This window comes from Cupressus sempervirens, chromosome 8 (assembly GCF_028749045.1).
Source record: "Cupressus sempervirens isolate cs-2001-9-10 chromosome 8, ASM2874904v1, whole genome shotgun sequence".
Taxonomy (NCBI): domain Eukaryota; kingdom Viridiplantae; phylum Streptophyta; class Pinopsida; order Cupressales; family Cupressaceae; genus Cupressus; species Cupressus sempervirens.
Genome location: NC_143125.1, coordinates 680,012,273 through 680,028,910, shown reverse-complemented (window position 1 = coordinate 680,028,910; position 16,638 = coordinate 680,012,273). Strand labels below are relative to the sequence as shown.

The 16,638-nt window shown below is 36.1% G+C and overlaps 1 pseudogene across 1 annotated transcript in view; it reads right to left on the bottom strand.

The window, feature by feature from the left end:
• The window catches only part of LOC149544271 (uncharacterized), a 57,354-nt pseudogene that overhangs the window by 36,345 nt on the left and 4,371 nt on the right, over positions 1 to 16,638 (bottom strand). The gene's annotated exons all lie outside the window — the stretch shown is intronic.

The window sequence follows — 16,638 nt, the reverse complement described above, 5'->3', positions numbered from 1 at the left end:
AAATTTTACCAAATTTAATTTATTTTTTATTTTTCTTATACTAGGCAAAGCATAGAATGTGACACAACTTTTGGATTTAAAAAATGTTATACTATTTGAAAGTTATAGCTATTTTTCAATCAGTATGTCAATCAACACTTTATAATAATCTTCATTGAAAATTAAATAATAAATACTTATCAAACTCAGAATTTGAAAACAATTATATCAATGGAATCTCAAGAGTTATATAAAAAAACCCTTTTCATTTCATTCAATTTCAATCAAAATAACATTGTCAAATGGCTACCTGAAGTCTGAGTGTCACTTAAACCCTTCTCAAACACATTTTTTGGGTTGACCAAATAGGCTTGGTAAATACCAGGCCTAATTGGATACCTGATTTGAAATTGGATATCTGATATGAAATCAGATATCTGATATGAAATCAGATATCTGATTTGAAATTGGATATTCAATTAGGCCCGACAATTTTCCACACAATTTGGAGGAAAATTTGAGAGGGGGGATTTTTTTCAATTTTAAATTTGGACGGAGAGAAATTTAAGAGGAAATAAATTTAAGAGGGAAACATTAGACTATTTTAGAGGAAAATCTATTTCAGGAAATTGTGGACATTAATATTACTATTATATATTATTATATTATAGTAATATATATGATTATTATTAATAAATATAATATAGTTATAAATATAATAATAATAATTATAACTAAATATAATATAGTGATATATATGATATATATTATTATTAAATATATATAGTAGTATTATATGACTAAATCATTATATATAATAATATATATGGTTATTATTATTATTAAATCTATAATCTAGTAACATATATAATTATTATTGTTATATAATCTAATAATATATTATTATTATATTAAAATATACAATGTTATATAATTATGAATTATAATATTGTCATAAAATGCATCATTTCAACGCATTTCATGATAACATATGTCCCTCTAGGGCCCCTAGTGACCCCTTTCAATGCATTCCCAATGGGTCCCTAGAGGTCCTAAGGATATACATTGTCATGGAATGTCTCAAAACCTATGACCCCCTTCAACCCATATGACTAATTCTAATATGTCCCTAGGGGTCCTAGGACCCCTAGGGACATATGTCCTCATGTAATGGGTCGAAAGGGGTCATAGGTCACCCTATGACCCCCTTCAACCCATATGAATGATTCTAATATGTCCTTAGGGGTCCTACGACCCCTAGGGAGATATGTCATCATATAATGGGTGGAAGGGGGTCAAAGGTCACCCTGTGACCCCCTTCGACCCATATGAATGATTCTAATATGTCCTTAGGGGTCCTAGGACCCCTAGGGACATATGTCATCATGGAATGGGTGGAAGGGGGTCATAGGTCACCCTATGACCCCCTTCGACCGATATGAATGATTCTAATATGTCCCTAGGGGTCCTAGGACCCCTAGGGACATATGTTTTCATGGAATGGGTCGAAGGACCTATGACCCCCTTCCACCCATATGAATGATTCTAATATGTCCCTTTTTGGTGCTCATAGCATTGTTGATTGGTGTAGTTTAGCATTATCATAGGGGGGGACTCTTGATTTAGTGGTACATAGCTTCTTTTGGATGGTTGAGGAAGGGTCCATAGGTGATAGATTAGATTGTGCTACAGTGAGAGACACATCAAAAATCCATTCATTCTGGAGCTTCGATTCTAGTACATGGACCATTTGGACATGATAGCTAGCTTGCTTTTGTCCTAGTTGTTTTCATTGTGATTGGGATCACTGTGAGTCGAGTGAGTGGGTGGACACATGGGCTCCACATTATCTTACTCCATTGTCTATCACACCCTCTATTAAAAATGATGACATGGAAAGCTCACTTGATCATAACCATCTATTAGATCTACTTCAGCCAGGAGATATCTTTGCGTTGATTGTACCACAAGGGAATGATGAAAAATCCAATTATTGGTTAGTACATTGTGTAAGAGGTAAACAAAAACTTGCACAACTGATGAAAAATGATGATGGATTCACATATCCTACTGGTTTAGTGGTTGTCACTGGAACATGGCTATGAACATACATGCTTAGAAGGAAGGGAATTCCAACATTTGAAGAACTATCAAAAGCACAAAATAATTCTCATATATTCACATCTTATTATAGCAGAAAATGTAAAGTTGTCGAAGCATCAAGGAAGACCAAAAGCAAAAGAACTTTTTACTATTACTAATGCTGATCATGAAGCCTTGTTGGAGACCCCAATACAGAGAGAGGACCCTACTAGAACACTTGACTAGATTTATTTACTTCTTATGTTATTTTCTTCAAAATGATTCAGTGAACTATTGATTATCTTGTTTAATACAATAAGTTACTAATTTTTTTATGATATTGGAATGTAGGTACATCATGAAGAGTGGGGGGTGGGGGTGTTGGGGAGAATTCCTAAGATTTATGATGTATTATGATGTAAAATGTGAAGTTTTTTTGTATATCATGGTTTTTGTAATAATGAAAAAGACAAGTTATTCAAAATAACACATACACATCCAAATACATGCAAAATATTTGAATTATTCTATTTTTATTTATGATGAGTGGTCTAAATTACATGATATAATTTAGTACTTGAAAAGAAAAGATCAATTTAATTTTTTCCGTGATTGTCTCTTTTACATCATTGTGATATATTAATTTCATAGAGAGGTGGTTTTTCAAATTTTATAAACTTTCTATAAGATTTTTACTCTTTAGAACACTTCCCACCCTTTAGAGGGGAGATCTCCACCACGCAAGATGATCAACCAAAAACAACCTATCTCAAGCACTCCAACATAAAGAAACCCTCCAAGACACCCACCTAAAGAGATCTATACACCCATCTAAAGAGATCTATAATATAATATTGAACTGACTAGACTACTGAATGATTAGATTCATACTCATTAGTCTCTATCTTTTAGACATGAGACATTAGTTTTCATCTTTTTGAATTATTCAATTTGAAAAAGTTATTCAACTTCCAAATACACATCCATAAAAGTGCATAAAAATAATATTCTAACTTTAAAGGATCACCATAGCATAACTTTGAAACTGTTGATCTTGGCATCGAATCGTCAGTGCCATTAGCTTTGGGTAGGTGAACCCTAGTGACACCCTTGTTCTAGCCATTGAGACCATCCATCGTCTACGGCCACCCCGTACCGAGGAGTCTCCAAGGTGCTCTAAGTGCATTTCAAAGTTGATCTTTCGAGGGTCATAACTCAGACCTCGTGAGGGCTATCAATGAAACGTTGAATTCTATAGGACGGTGATGGGGATAGCTAAAATAACCTATTTTATTTTTGAGAGATCACATTCCATTTGGATTCGGCACAATGATCTCACTTGATGCCAAAACTCGCAGTGTGGCTCAGTTCATAGGTGCACCAGAGTGTTAACTCTAAAACCATTAATCTTGGCATCAAATCATTAGTGCCATTAGCTTTGGGTGGGCGGTGAACCCTAGTGACACCCTTGTTACATCCACAGAGATCATCCATCATCTGCGGCCATCCCTTACCAAGGAGTCTCCAAGGTGCTCTAAGTGCGTTTCGAGGTTGATCTTCCGAGGGTCATAAATCGGAGCTTGTGAGGGCTATCGATGAAAAATTGAATTCTATAGGATGGTGATGCAGATACCTAAAATAATCTATCTCATTTTTGAGAGATCACATTTTGTTTGGATTCGGCATAGTGATCTTGCTCGATGCCAAAACTCACAATGTGCCTTAGTTCATAGGTGCACTAGAGCATAACTTTGAAACTACTAATCTTTGCATCGAATCATGAGCACCATTAGCTCTGAGTGGGTGGGTGAACCCTAGTGACACCCTTGTTCCATCCACAGATACCATCCATTATCTGCGGCCACCCCTTACTGAGAAGTCTCCAAGGTGCTTTAAGTGCATTTTGAGGTTTATCTTCTAAGGGTCATAACTTGGAGCTCATGAGGGCTATCGATGAAACATCAAATTATACAAGATGGCGATGCTGATACCTAAAATAACCTATCTCATTTTTGAGATATCACATTTCATTTTGATTTGGCACAACGATCTCACTCGATGTCAAAACTCACAGTGTGCCTCAGTTCATAGGTGCACTAGAGTGTAACTCTGAAACCACTGATCTTGGCATCAAATCGTCAATGCCATTAGCTCTGGGTAGGCGGGTGAACCCTAGTGACACCCTTGTTCCATCCATAGAGACCATCCATCGTCCATGGCCACCCCTTGTCGAGGAGTCTCCAAGGTGCTCTAAGTGCATTTCGAGGTCGATCTTTCAAGGGTCATAACTCAGATCTCGTGAGGGCCATCAATGAAACATAAAATTCTACAAGATGGTGATGTTGATATCTAAAATAGCCTATCTCATTTTTGAGAGATCACATTTTGTTTGGATTCGGCATAGCGATCTCGCTCGATGCCAAAACTCGCAGTGTGCCTTAGTTCATAGGTGCATCAGAGCATAACTCTAAAATCACTGATCTTGGCATCTAATCATCAATGCCATTAGCTCTTAGTGGGTGGGTGAACCCTAGTGACACCCTTTTTTTAGCCACAGAGAGCATCCATCATCCACAGCCACCCCGTATCGAGGAGTCTCTAAGGTGCTCTAAGTGCATTTCAAGGTCAATCTTTCAAGGGTCATAACTTAGAGCTCATGAGGGCTATCAATGAAAAATAAAATTCTATAGGACGGTGATGTTGATACCTAAAATAACCTATCTCATTTTTGAGAGATCACATTCTATTTGGATTTGGTACAATGATCTTGCCCGATGCCAAAACTCGCTGTGTGCCTTAGTTCATCGGTGCACTAGAGCATAACTCTAAAACCACTGATCTTGGCATAGAATCATCAATCCCATTAGCTCTAGGTGGGTGGGTGAACCCTAGTGACACCCTTGTTCTGGCCATAGAGAGAATCCATCATCCATGGCCACCGTGTATCGAGGAGTCTCCAAGCTCTAAGTGTGTTTTGAGGTCGATCTTCCAAGGATCATAACTCAGAGCTCATGAGGACTATCGATGAAATGTCAAATTCTACAGGATGGTGATGCTAATTCCTAAAATAACCTATCTCATTTTTGAGAGATCACATTCTATTTGGATTCGGCACATCGATCTCACTCAATGCCAAAACTCAAAATGTGCCTCAATTCATAGGTGGACTAGAGCATAACTTTAAAACTGATGATCTTGGCATTGAATCATCAGTGCCATTAGCTCCAGGTGGGTGGGTGAACCCTAGTGATACCCTTTTTTTGGCCACAAAGACCATCCATCATCCGTGGCCACCATGTATCGAGGAGTCTCCAAGGCACTCTAAGTGCATTTCGAGGTTGATCTTTCAAGGGTCATAACTTGGAGCTCGTGAGGGCTATCTATGAAATGTCAAATTCTACAAGAAGGTAATGTGGATACCTAAAATAACCTATCTCATTTTTGAGAGATCACATTCTGTTTGGATTCGACACAACAATCTCGCTCGATGCCAAAACTCGTAGTGTGCCTCAGTTCATAGGTGCATGAGAGCGTAACTTTGTAACTGCTAACCTTGGCATCGAATAATCAGCACCATTAGCTTTGGATAGGCAGGTGAACCCTAGTGACACCCTTTTTTTAGCAATGGAGAGCATCCATCATCCGTTGCCACCCTGTAGTGAGGAGTCTCCAAGGTGCTTTAAGTGCATTTCGAGGTCGATCTTTCGAGGGTCATAACTCAGAGCTCATGAGGGCTATCGATGAAATGCCAAATTCTAAAAGATGGTGATGTAGAGACCTAAAATAACCTATCTCATTTTTGAGAGACCACATTCTGTTTGGATTCGGCATAACGATCTCGCTTGATGCCAAAACTTATAGTGTGCCTCAGTTCATAGGTGCACTAGAGCATAACTCTGAAATTGATGATCTTGGTATCAAATCATCAACACCATTAGCTCTAGGTGGGTAGGTGAATCCTAGTGACACCCTTGTTCCATCCACGAAGACCATTCATCGTCCGCACCCACCCTTTACCGAGGAGTCTCCAAGGTGCTCTAAGTGCGTTTCAAGGTTGATCTTTCGAGGGTCATAACTCGGAGCTCGTGAGGGCTATCGATGAAATGTCAAATTCTACAGGATGGTGATGTTGATACCTAAAATAAACTATCTCATTCTCATTTTTGAGGGATCAAATTCCATTTGGATTCAGCATAGCGATCTCGCTCGATGCCAAAACTCGTAGTGTGCCTTAATTCATAAGTGCACTAGAGCGTAACTTTGAAACTGCTGATCTTGGCATTGAATTGTTAGTACCATTAGCTCTGAGTGGGTGGGTGAACCCTAGTGACACCCTTGTTTCATCCATGGAGACCATCCATCGTTCACGGCCACCCTTTACTAACGAGTCTCCAAGGTGCTCTAAGTGCATTTCGAGGTCGATCTTTCGAGGGTCATAACTTAGAGCTCGTGAGGGCTATCAATGAACTGTTGAATGCTACAGGACGGTGATGCTAAGGCCTAAAATAACTTAGAGCTCATGAGGGATATTGATGAATTATCCAATCAAGTCTCTTAAGTTGAGATATTTTGAGGTTATGTTGAAATTGAAAAGTTGTAGTATGAGGATAGTAACAAAGTGAAGTGCTAGTTATCAAAGATTATGAATCTAGAAATGACTTTGTGGTTGGGAACATAATCAATGGTTGAGGAGTGGAGTCATTAACTATGTTAAGATTATATTTGAAGCCAAGAGTTAGTTTCAAGGTTGAAGGTCGAGTTTAGAATCAGATTTGGGGTTATCTAAACCTTATGTAGGAGGTTAACAAGTGTGTTTATGTCATGATAGCACTTCAAATTAAACATTACATCCAAATTTGATAATAAAGGTTGTTAAAATTTTATTAAAAAATTATTGCATTTGAATTGAATATAACAAACATAATCAAAATTAATGATATTCCATAAACATGAACAATACACATGATCCACAATAAATTGAACAATACTAGATACTAAATTAATATGTATATCATTGTGCACATAAATTACAAAAATATATATCAAAATACATGTATCCATAGACAAAATTTTACACAAATATATATCAAAGATCATGTATCCATAGACAAAGTACTCAAATATATATCAAAATACATAGATCCATATACAAAATGTGGCTAATCATGCCATCAGAATGTGTATAACATCAATGTTTCTATATACAATGTGGGATATGCCATCTCAAAATGTCTCATGATGCATACTGCAACAACTATACTATCCTAGGGTGCTGGTGGATGATCAAAATATAGCCTCTTCACTGCACTAGGTGGATCAGATGCCTCCTACATAAACAAAAAAGGAAAACCCAAAGTTAGACTACTAAATTTATATGTTTCTTTGTATCTAACATTGAATTACTCAAATGCATAATGATCTTTTTTGTAACGAAGATTTATACTATTAAAATTTCATAATAAATTACCTCTTTCATCGACCTCCTACACTGGCCAGGAGTCCTCTCGTATGCCCTTAGCAATGCTTCTACCTCACGGATTGTGGGCTGTGTATGTTCAAATACATTTTTCAGATGAATCTACAACTTAAACTATAACATTATAATTCATAGCATGCTAAATTTATAACATATTTAATCATGAATTCAAACTACAACTTACTATTGTAGGTTCCTCCTCAGAATAGAGTGGCTGCATCATCAAATCTACATAACTCTCCCATCGGACCTCATGTGCACTAGGGGTCTCCTATCAGATACAAAATAGTATTTTTTAATATCATGAAAATAAATTTTGAATTTATTTACAACGATAAGGAAAATAAAAAATAAATGATACTTATACATACAATGGGGCTCTTAGTGCAAATGGAAATGCCTGATCATCTACAATGCAGAATCTGTAGAGGCTCATTACTAGTAGCCAGGCCCTATATACAATAAATAATGTAATTAAATTTTATTACCACAAATATTTTACAAGAATGCTCAATATTTAATCAAATAGAAAGCACCTAATTACCTTTCCTTTGTCAATGCATGCTGGCTCATCCCTCACACTTTGTCCCCCCCAAGACTAGTGGTACCTACAAGATAAAAAAAAGATTAGCAACCATATATGCTACAATATCAAATAGAAAGAATAATGCGAACACAACATAATATACTGTAGATGTCTCAAGGCCAAATGAAATGGCCAAGAGTGTGGCATCATCAATCTATTTGAGCTCCTCCTCAGTCATCAACTAAACATGAATAAAGATCACATACATGTATAAGTTAGTATGGCTTAAAAATTAAAATTCCTCTATTATAAAAAATAACTTTAAATCGCATATGTCATAACAAAAAAATGTATACACGTAGTGACACCAAAGGAGTCCATGCCTCTGCATTCCCCTCCTCTCTCATATCAGGGTCTGTAGCCTCTGTGCGTGTGTCTGGTGTATCCTCGTCTAATACAAAATGATACTCAGGAAGATCACCTATGGGACCCAGGCAAATATTCTTGCATGTAATGCAAGTGTGAGGCACACAAAGGTGTGATGAGCTAGTTGATGATGAACTAGCCCCAACATCATCAACATGAGGAGGCATGACTAACCTAGCCTAAGATATCATTAGACTACTCAGCCTATGAATGGCTTTGATAGTTTGAGAGCTAGCCTCTACCATAATATCAGGATGTTACACTTGAGGAGGGGGGGAGATATCAGTGGGGGTGACAAAGGTGCTAGCTTTCTTTCGCTAGGAAGAGGGTCTATCTTGAGGAGCTCCTAGTCCTACACCCATGTTGGGCTTCATGCTCCAATAGTTCACTTTAAGTTTCAACACAAATTCTACATATAATTTTCTAAGGAAATAAAATGGCACATCTAAATTGCTATGTGGAGGGATATCAAAAACCATCAACCAATGATCCAAAAAGTTTGCATGTATGATGTCATTTGTGCACCATTTAATTGATAGTTTGGATTTTTTTGGGTCGACTAGTATACCCATTTTCTAGTTCGCAAAAAGGCTAGCCAAATCCTCTTTGGTTATATTGAGGGCCACAACCTCATCATAGTCCAAACCATCATCAAACATCTCATGCATTTCATCATGCCAATGAAGAGCGGCATTTTTGTTGGTTCGTAAGGGTTTTAATGTTATCCACCATGGTGTTTAACATGGATAACATATGAGCCAATGCGGGTACATTATTATATGTTTTTCACAAACCCCTCAATTTGGTGAGATTTTCATTTATCAAATCCTCAATTTGAGGAGGGTTTTGAGAGGGTAGAGGATCATTTGGTGGACGGTTTTGTGGGGGCACTAGATCATTTGGTGGGGGGTTATGAGGAATATTATTCCTTGCCTCAGTGTCATCATTTTGATCAGCCATTCCTATTGAATTGCAAAATGTAATATATATTAAAAAAACCTTAATTTTATCAATTTTTTTCAAAAAAAGCCTAGATTCAATTAAAACTAACAAAACCATGATAAAATCTATTGAATTTATGTTTAAAATGATTAAGAAAACAAAAAAAAACCTTTATATCTGATATCTGATTTAAAATTTGATATCTAATTCATGCCCTCGAATACTGGTGTTGAAATAAGCCAAATATAAGCCCATAGGTCTATCATTTATATATATATTAGTCACAAGTATCAGATATCTGATATTATATCGTATATCTGATACAATATCAGATATCCAATTGCAGAATATACTGCTAATGCTAGATATATTATATTATATTATATTTTATATTATATTATTATAATTTATAAGATATTATACTATTATAATATAATAATAATATTATTATATTATAATATAATAATAATAATTATATAATAATATTATTATTATATTATAGTATAATAATAATAATTATATTATAATAATAATATTATATTATATAATATTACATAATATATTATACTATTATAATATAATAATAATATTATTATATTATAGAATAATTATAATTATTATATTATAATAATAATATTATGTTATAGTAATATATCATTTTTTATCAGATATCCGATATTATCGGATATCTGATATCAAATTGGATATACGATATGCCTTGGGCCTTACTTTCCAGGTTTGGTACCTGGATAGGTGAAAAAAAGTCAGAGCAAGTTTTGAAGCACTTTTAGACATCTTCAAACTCTATTTTTTTCACATCGCCACTTTTTGGCACACCATGATCCTACACATACCCTTGTATTTCTCGATGCTATCATCTGCATTGTGCTTTATCTTATAGATCCAGTGTGATCCAACAAGTACCCTTTCTGTTGGTCTAGGTACTACCTCCCACACATCATTCTGCATTATTGATAAAATTTCCTCAACCATAGAGATTTACTATCTACCAACTGGCTAACTAATGCCACATAGTCATTGAACTTGGATGGTTGTCTCCATTGTCTAGTACTCTTCCTAAGAGCTCCCACAAAATTTTAAGTATCCCTTGGTGTGTCTTGAACCTCATGGTTCCTATTGCCAACTGTAGAGGATGAGATATCAACATCTAAGTCTTCTAGATGCATTTCCTATTGCACTATTGCACCTATTGCTCCATGTTCTATGAAACTTCACCATCTGAGCCTACACTTGTACTAGTAATTGTACTTGTGCTTTGTTGCCCTTAACTAGGCCTTGGAGCTTCTACTGGCTGCTCACTCTAATCATCTACTAGAAAATCTTGGGACCTCCTAAATGCCTTGTCCTCCATGAACTTTACATCATGTTTGATAATAATTCTTCTAGTCCTACGGATAAAATTCCTATATGCATTTGGGGTATCACTATACCCAACAAAGTACCCTCTCTCTACAGTCTGATCTAACTTGGTATATGTATCACCTAGAATATGACAATATGCCAAACTCCCAAATATTGTGAAGAGGCTAACATTAGGCTTCTTTCCTATGAAGGCTTCCTCTAGTGTCATCCTCCTTAGTACCTTTTGTGGAACCCTATTTTGAATGTAGATTGTTGTACTACACGCCTTTGCCCATAAGTAGTGGGCCATATCCTAGTCATGTAGCATAGCTCTTGCCACCTTCGATATAAAATGTTTCTTCCTCTTAGCAACTCCATTCTACTGTGGATTGTAAGGAATAGTCCACTCTCTTGATTTCTTCTCTGTACAAAACTCCTGGAAGTTATTTCCTTTGTACTTGCCTCCATTTTCTGACTCCTTGGAAAATATGCTTTTACAAACTTCCCCAACACACATCCTTTACATACATCATCATGCTCTGTGCTCACCTCTGGAACACCTATCACCATCTCACGAAGCAATTTGAATGCTCCATGATGAGTATGGCCCAACCTCCGATGTCATAACTCTCCAAGATCTCTAGGATTACAGTTGCTCATGAGTGCCTTAGGAGTATCAAATTGCAACCTATAAAGGCAACCACTCCTAACTCCAATAGTTATGAGTGATTTCCAATCCTTGTGATTAATCAACACATGTGACCCTCTAAAGAGTATATTATACACCCTATCCTGAAGAACATATATGAAAACCAAATTCATACCTAATCCTACCACATGCAACACATCATGAAGTAGAATTATCTTTCTATTCTCCCTTTGATACCGAACAGTCCCTTTCCCAACTAGGTTGAGTTTGGACAAGTTTCCCATAGAAATTTGGATATTGATGTTCTCCTCCTTATAACTGGAGAAGTACTCCCTAACTCCTCTCATATGAAATCATGCTACACTATCTATATAACAAATAGTCTGTGAGGTTGAGCTCACCATACAAGCTATAAGTGCAAACTGATCTTCTAGTCTTTTGGTGTGTTCTTCTACACTTATTGAAGCTACCACCTGCTTCTTTGCCTTCTTCCTTTTGAGGTAATCATTGACATAGTGACCATACTTGTGACAAGGAAAGTACTTGACCTTAGAAATATCCTTCTTCTTCTTTTTCTCACTTTTTGAATTTGATCCTTTTCTAGATCCCTTCTTTGCTTTCCCTTTCCCTGCTAGGGCAATGTTTTCCTCGCTTTTTTGACTCTTTTTGGCTCCATTTACAAGACTTATTCTAAAATCCTCTTGAGTGAAATCAATCCATAGTCGATCCCAACTTGGTAAGGTATCTTGTCCACTAACAACTTGAACAAAGACACTCCATTGTTTAGAAAACCCATTTAGGGCTATTCTCACTAGCTCATCATCACTAGGACTATCTCCAATAGTTGTTAACTCATCCTTGACAAGTCTAAGCCTAGTGAGGTAACTTGTAACTTGTTCTCCCTAGTTCATCTAGGTATTCTTTAGCTTCTCTCTAAGGATCATCTTCCTATTGGTGGTAGCATTTTGGTACAGATTCAGGATGGCATCCCACATCTTCTTCGCTATATCTAGCTCTGAGATATGTGGAACAATATGATCCTTAACACCATCAAGGATAATCCTCCTCGCCTTGCCATCATCCTTCTTATATTCTACAAGTTGTGTCACATCCTTTGATATAGGTAAAACAATGGTAGTATAATCCTTGATACCATTCTCTTCCAACAATAAAGAAATTTTGGCCTTCCAGACATCAAAATTCGAGGCACCATCCAATCTTTCTTGATCTCTCAAACCAGCTGAAGCCATCTCAAAGGATTAAAGTAATAACAATTTTGAAGAGATCACACTTAGTTATATAAACCCTTACTTTCTTTCCTAAGAAAAAACTCTTCTACCCTCAACATTGCTCTGATACCATGTGAAAATTCCTACTGTAGTCATTGATCATTAATCTCCTATCACAAATGATTATTAAACTTCTGAAAATAAATTCCTAGCTAATATTGAAAAATAACACAACTACAACTTCACCAATAAAATAGGGAAAGAAATTTAAAACACAAAAAACATAATATTTTCGAACAAATTGTCCCTAGAAGAACCCCTAAGGGAAAACTAGTTCTACAGATAGAAAATATATTAACTTCAACAAATCAAGAGATATAAAATTCCTTGTCTCTCACTAGCAGAATTCAGAAAACCTCCTAATTTCTCTAGCTGGTATTCCCCACTATTATCCCCAACACTATCACTGTGCCCTTGCTAATACTACAAGACTATTTGCTAATGCTGCAAATGCTTCTACAACTCTTTTTTTTCTCTATTTTTTTCTATTCTCCAAATGCTTCCCTTGACCCCATTTTATACTAGCTAACCAAGAGGTTTTTAGTTGCTTCTTGATCAAGACAACTCAACCAAGAAGTTTCTAGTTGCTTATTGATTAAAACAACCTAACCAATAGGTTACTAGTGGCTTCTAGAAGGATTCTATTAATTAACAAATATTTTTCATAACTCTAACAATTATTTGCTAATTAATCATATATGAATGAACAACTATCCAAGCTACCTAAAGCTAACAATGAGTCACAACAATCTTTGGTGTGGAAACTAGATTATGCTTGTAGCTTGGAGTCACCAAGTACTTTGAACAAATGAGCTTCTTGAAGGATTTAATGCTAAAGGAAGTACTATCTCCTCAACATAAACATGAAATCCTTCTTTGATGCCAGTGGACTTAGAATGTTTAATATGAGGTCCCACTGAGCATGCCAAAAACTATTGTCACAAAAGTTTGTACCTTGGTCCAAAGTTCTTACCAAAAACAACCTTGTGAAACATGGAAGCAACCTCCAAGTTGTGGGACTTGAACAATGAGGATGAGTCTCTAGAGAAGACTGGCTTCCTCTATTAATAGGACACACTTAAACTACACTTGAAGAGAATAGGGAGAAGGAACACATGAAAGTAACTACCTAATCTATTCTAAGGAGGTGATGCACCAAAATAGGGTGTTTAGACCAATCTCTACCCATGCATGCACACTATAATTATCATGACAATCCAAAGATATATGGATTCATACTTGGTTTAATCTATCAACCACATATAGATCAGACAACTAAAAGAGTTACACGAGGAAAAAGAGCTTCACTTCTTATCATTCATAGGCCAAAGAGATATAGAAATGTTAGTTATAGCTATCCATAGTATATCAAAGAGAGGTAGAAAATGCTTGCACAGTACATTGGTGGTTGAAGGAGATAAGACAAGAAGTCATATAATTCAGAGGCAAGAGAGGGAATTTACAGTAGTATGCTAGAGCAATACCAAAGAAATAGAGAACATCCAACCCTAAGAAAGATTACAAAATCTACTTTTATAATGCTAGCATAACTTAGATAGCTTCTACTCTAAGATATAACTCAACAAATGCATTCAAAATTGCAGAAAATAATTACAACAAAATTGGAAAAGATCTGATCATAGCACAAATCTAGACGTGAGAAGATCGCTTATCCACCAAACAATCTTTGAGAGGGCAAGAACAATAGCCATTAACCTTGGGACTGAGTAGATGGATCAAAAGGTGGTGATGGAGTTCTCTTTTGTATTTATCAAGCCTAGGGAATGATGAAAATGGTTGGAGAAGATTGAAAAGATTAGATCTATCATCAAAGAGCCACTTCCTCTATCATCAACTTGCTAAATCATATAGAAGAGCACATGTCAACCATATTCAACTGTTGCTCTATATCTTGCCTACTACTTGATTAGTCAAGAACTCCTCCTTGTCCATCTTGGTGGATGAAGCTCCTTATCTATTTTGGTCAACATTAAAGCTCAAGATCCTACTAGCATCAACTATGGTCAAAACCCTTCACGTCATCTTTTGTTTATAACCCTAACCTCTATGATCTTATGATCACCTATACTTCATCGCATTGAGCCCATCCTTGATTCTCTTTATGATCCTTTGACAACAACCAGTCCCATGATCTCACAAAAGAATGATGGCATGATAACACCCTTGGTATAAGGTCATGATATCATTATTCTCCCCTTGTGATGTCACATACATAGTTGATTTGATCTTTACAATCTTACGATCACAGTCCATCATGATATCGATAGTTGTGGCAATGACCCTTGTGATCCTTTGATCGTGGTTCAATTATCTTTTGTTGTGACCTTGGGAGGCATCCTTGCTTGTTCTTGTGACCTTATGAATCTAAGATCATACAACCAACCCTTTCCTTCATAGCTTCAGTAACCTGGTAAGTCAACCCTGCAATTATACAATTGTTGACCCTCATGGCATTGAAACACATCCTTCTTGTCGTAAAATTGAGCAGACCTTTCTTTGGCTTATGATCTCTTGACTATCTATGATTTCATGACAACCCAACCAACAGGGGCCTTGTAGCATCTTATCACTACTTGATTCGCTTGACGATCCTCTGATACATGAGCTATCATAAGATTGAGACCATACCATTTAGTCACGGCTCCAAGACTTGAAACATAACATGAAAGTGACTGTTGGGAGGGTTTTAAATATTTGAATTTAATCCTTGGTGGGATGGCGCCTTTGGCCAACAATTTCCTTTTCACAAGTTATGCAAGTCCTTCATCAATCTTCTTGTATTCTTTTTCCTTTGTTTCCCATTCTCTAGCATAATCTCCATTTGTGCTAACACTCTTGGTTAATATAGCTTTGTCTTTCTGTACACTAAAAGATGGCTTTATCTTGATTATTCCTTACTTATACTTCAATCTTTGTTCAAATGCTTGCAAGTTCCCAAGTAGTGTCTCTCTGGTAAAATTAAGTGTCATAGGAATACTCTCTTCAATAGTTTGTACTTTGTTCTCAAAAGAAGGTGGAAAAGATTTCAAAATCTTCCACACAACATCATCGTTAGTAACAATTACATCACAACTCTTAATTCCTACAACAATCTCATATATCCTAGAAAAATATCCCCTCACTGATTCATCTCTTAGCACTATCAAGCATATTTTTCCAATACTAAAGTTTAGATTTCTTTGCAAAAATATCACCTTCCAAAATACTATGTAACTTAATCCAAATTGAATATGAAAGTTGTAAGATTTTTACCAAGCAACATATTTTGATTCTGGAAGAGCTAATAAAAATGCTTCTCTACCACACATGTTGTACCTAAATAGATCTTTCTCCTCTTGTGTACATGAATTTAACTTTATTTCATCTACACTATATTGTTTTCCCTTATGACCATCCAGGAGTCAACTCCCATGCATAGAAAGTAATTCTCCATTTTCTCCTTCCAACTGTCATAGTTCTCTCCATAAAATTTTATACTTTCTTGCCTAAATACAGTCATGGATCTCCTTAAGTTGTTAAAATTCTTGATCAAGGACTTGATGCTTTGATATCAATTGTTAGAGATTAAAGCTCACCAATACAAATGAGAGGGGAAGGGGGTGAATCAGTTGTGTAGTTAAACCAACTTAAATTAACCTTATAAAATTTGAAATATAAAACCAATAGATGCAATAACCATAATATAAAAACCATGCACAATGACACAATATTTGTTAACTAGGGAAACTAGTGATCAGAGTGAAAACCCTAGTGGAAATGATGCTCACAAGATGATGTACTAATATAAAAGTTCCTTGTGAAAGGATAAGACTCTGATAGGATATGATTACATATAATCAGTACATGTAGTCCATATTAGGAGAGTTTGAATCCTTGTTAGAAGATT